Raw genomic sequence first — 4,476 nt, 5'->3', positions numbered from 1 at the left:
ACACTGCTGTGTCGAGCTTTTTCATTAAAATAAGAAGAGATATAATCAGGTTCCATTTCAATCTTCCTATACAGAATTCAGTGCTTTAAGCATGTTGATTTCAAAACCTCGTTTGACAAACAGTCATGGTAAGTACACAGCACTTCTTGTCTTTTCTGTTATTTTTTTTCCCTCCTAGATGACCCACGAACATAGTCAAAACAGGATTCCTGATCATCTCAGCAAAGGACGCTTTCCTCTGTCAGTCAGCTACCTAAGTCAGACGTTGTCGACTTCCCTTGCTATCTCTCACATAGACACAAATCCTTACCCAGGATCCTTCACTTTGACGCCAAACTGTCTTCCCAGTTACATAGTTCTCTCAGGTTCCACCTTAAATCAGCTGCACCTCACTTCGCATCCGAGTTACTTACTGTAATGATTTCCAAATTGGTCTCTTGGCTTCATCTGCCCTTTTCCTCTAACCTGCTCTTCGGCACAGAGCAAGTAGGCTGAATTCTTAAAAGCACAAATTGGATTATGTCATCCCTCATCTCAAAATCCTTCATGGTTTCACATCAGACCAAGGACAAGCTCCAGTATTCTTAGGTGGGAAGGTGAGTATGTTCATCCTTGCCAAGTATCCCATACTACGTCTGATCCATAGCCACGGCTTCTTTCAGTCACTGTGAATTAGCTGCCCAGTCTTTCTAGGAGGTTCCAAAGCTTAGAAACCCTTTTCTATTCCGCAGATTATCATTTTGTCTCTAGAGTATGCCTGGAAAGTTATCTCTCCCTGTTTATATAATGTCCACTTCTTTCAACCCCAATAATTTTTGTCCTTTAAAGAAAATTTTTATGAACTTGGGGTTTGAACTGCCCAGTCTCTCCCAATGCATTCCACAGTATCCATGAATTTTCATTATGGCATTACTAATTGCGATGATATGTTATCTCTCTATTTTCCTAGACACAAATTTTACAGCAGCATTGATACCAGCTGCCTCCTCGTTGTTTTATCTTAAGTGTCGAGAGGAGCATCTGTCTCAGTCGTTGGACTGATAAAGGGAATGAGTGAAATGTGGGTAATAACTGCTTCCCAGTCACCTCATTGGTGCAGTCACCACCAGTGTATGATTCTGACGCAAGTGGTCACAGAGGTTCCCGTTCTCTTTGCTCTTAAGGGACTAAATCGAGAACTACAGGCTGCACACAGCTTGAACGGCATTTCATTGTGGTTTTTGCAACAGGAAAGTTTTTGTTTGGGAAGTGGATGGGCTTTGCTGTGGGAGTTTGCCCTGAATCTTCTCCTGAAGTGGCTTTGGATCAATTATTTCACTATCACCCTTGTTTTGAAAATGACTTTTCTATTATTATCAGCTTCCACGGTCATGACAGAGAAATAAAATTAAGAGAAAGGCTGGCATTGGTTGATAAACTAATAAATGTTGGTTGTTGTATTTCATTGAACAATCATATTGGCACTTACGAAAGAAAACATACATAGGAAACAAGGATGACAAATTAGTGATTTATTTATTTGCCAAAACTTTGGCTGAAGTTATTAAATGTTTGACCTCCGACAACAGAAACGTAAAAGCGTTTAAAAGCTGTGGCGGTTACTCATCCCCTAGATTGGTTCGTTACACTCTAAAGGTGAATGCAGACTCCAGGTCTGCAAAGAGGTTGCCGGTGGAACATTTCTGTTTCAGCTCTCATGTGCCTTTTCCAGTAGGCTCATTCTCATTTACATGTTATGTAGGCCTCCATTTCCATTTTATTATTGATGTGAACATTCTACTTGTTTTTATTTTTCCCAGGGTGTACCTTACTGTAAATATAGATTATTACAATCTACTTGGGGTCCAAAACAACAACAGAATATGGATACTACCGAAAGGAGAATTGTGGTGTAATTCTGCTCCTGGCATCTCCAATACACATCTCACTTACAAAGAACATGGATAAAATGATTGCTACACAGTGTGATGTTCAATATTGTATACTCTTAGTCTTGTGTTGAAGTATCATACAATGATACCTAAGAGGGGAAGAGTTCATTATTTTTAGATACTTTCTTGAAATTTGCTTGGTTTATTTTTCAGACATTGTGCTGTTTATGGAGGAAACTTACATACCTTTCTTGAACTGTACTTCACACTGTTTGATATTTAGGCTACAAGCCAAATGATCATTGAAGGGACGTTGTCTTCTTTATCCGGATATGTTCTTAGTCCTCCGTGAAGTACCATATACAGCAATTAATTGGGAAAGGTCAATGATTGTGGGTTTTACACAGCTGTGACCCTTGTATATGAATAAGTACAAAGAACTTTACTTAGCCAGGTTAGAAGCCCATAGATTTATTTAGTGATGAAAGATTGATATTTTGATGTATCCTTTAATTTCATAGTTCTGAAAGAGAACTTCAGATTTTACAAACTCACCATCACATATACTTAAATTTGTTTATTTATTTTATTGAGCTATCCATTTTTCTCTGCATCCCTTGCCACCTTTCATCTCCCTGCCTCTCTCCTCCCATTCAACCCTCTCCCTTGGTCCCCGCGTTCCCAATTTACTCAGAAGATCTTGTCTTTTTCTACTTCCTATGTAGATTAGATCCATGTCTGTCTCTCTTAGACTCCTCTTTGTTGTCTAGGTTCTCTGGTCTTGTGATTTGTAGCCTGGTTTTCTTTGCTTTATGTTTAAAAACTACTTATGAATGCGTACATATTGCAATTGTCTTTCTGGATCTGGGTTACTTTCCTCTATATGATATAACTTAAATTGAAAACAAATAAATCTAAGAGACTGATTACATTTTAAGATGAAAGCTACTGTTTTTGTTTCTTTAAATAAAAAGGTAAAATTTTCGGTTCAATAAACAATGGTGATATTCTTTTTCATATGTGTCTTTTCAAGTCACTGCCACCGTAGCTCTTCTGTGTAGTGGTTGGTGTAGGTTTCAGGCTCCCAGGCATTTCAGCTTCAGAGAAAAGACAGCAGCGCTCAGTAATACTACAGATGCTACTATACACAGCTTCCCTAGAGCAGTTACGAAGCCTAGTGTTGAAGAAGATTATTTTAAGGTGCATTGCTTCTGTTTATGCTGTAGTTGTTTAACTCTGTGAAGTTGTAATTCTTTTCCTGTTTAAAACACCTGCTGGTGAAGGGTCAATATTGGGACAGGAGAATGGATGGACGGGGCTGGCAGGCAAAAACTATAAATAGAAGGGAAATCCGGAAGAGGGGAAGAAGCAGGAGCACAAGGAAGGAAGAATGACAGGCATTGGGAAAAGAGAAAGAATGTGTTAAAAGATATTGTACTAAAAAAGTTAAAATAGCAAAAAGAACTAGTCTCAAAAGAAGAGAAAACCATATAACAATTTTTGGACCTTCATTTGTGTTTAAATTTTGAAAACAGTTAAGAAGAACTAACAATGTTTAATCAGAATCAGAGTCACTGATTTTCAGTCTGGATCTCAGTCTCCAACTTGAGTTCACTGTACTCTCCTATGTTTGTTAAAAATTTAGCTGTCAAACTATAATTAGAGGAAATCGGTAATGGAAGGAATGTAGCAAATTAATTTTCATCACTCTTACAAAATTAGCAAGTCTATATCTAGTCATAAATAATTGCATCAACTACACTCTCAAAATTTTTGCCAATATAATATAATACAATATAATATAATGTGCAATTATATTAGGGTTTACTTGTTCAATAATCCTAGTGTGGAAAATCATCCAGAAGAGATATTTTTCCTTTTGAAGGAAAGTTTGAGAAGTCATATCTTTATAAATTTCAAAATTGTCATAAGACTACAATTTTCCCATCAAATTTATATAATTTGTTATCTGGATTGGAAAACAATAAGCTGCAAGTGATATGTGTTCTCACATGCATGTCTTTTGAATGTTAACTACACCTCAAACTTTCACATCAAAGAAGTTTTGGGCAAAATACAATAAATAATAAATTTACCGTTTGAGTGGTAGAAAGGGAAAGGGTGAGAAGGAGAATAAAGAGAAATTATTATTGGTCTAGTGATAGTTTTGAGCATAAAACAAGAAAACGATGAAGCCAAAAGGAGAAGTTTTATGGAAAGTAGTTACCTCCCAAGCACCGTTTAAAAAGGTCCATTAAATTTCCTACAGTTCCCTGTAAATCAAATGCCGGTGTTTACACTTTATTGAAGCTTTTTATTTTATTAGGAACAAATAAAATTTTTGGATTTCTTTGTGAAGATGGAAGCAACCAGGGGTATTTTAACGTCACCATATTTATTTAGAATACTGAGGGATGCGGTCTTCTTGCCCATCAGGACCTCTTAGTACCTAATTTTGCGTGTGGAGGTATGAAATACCAGTAGGCTCTTCGTAGATATTCAAAATGAAACTTTCTGCAAGATTTTAAGAAGTTCGCAAAGGTACTGAAGTGGAGAAATCAAGGTTATTTATATAATTGTGGAATATTTGTATTCTGTTACCTCG

Source organism: Microtus oregoni, unplaced genomic scaffold, assembly GCF_018167655.1.
Source record: "Microtus oregoni isolate MIOR12 unplaced genomic scaffold, Mior012 000026F_ref0000081, whole genome shotgun sequence".
Taxonomy (NCBI): domain Eukaryota; kingdom Metazoa; phylum Chordata; class Mammalia; order Rodentia; family Cricetidae; genus Microtus; species Microtus oregoni.
This window is presented reverse-complemented; position numbering follows the sequence as displayed.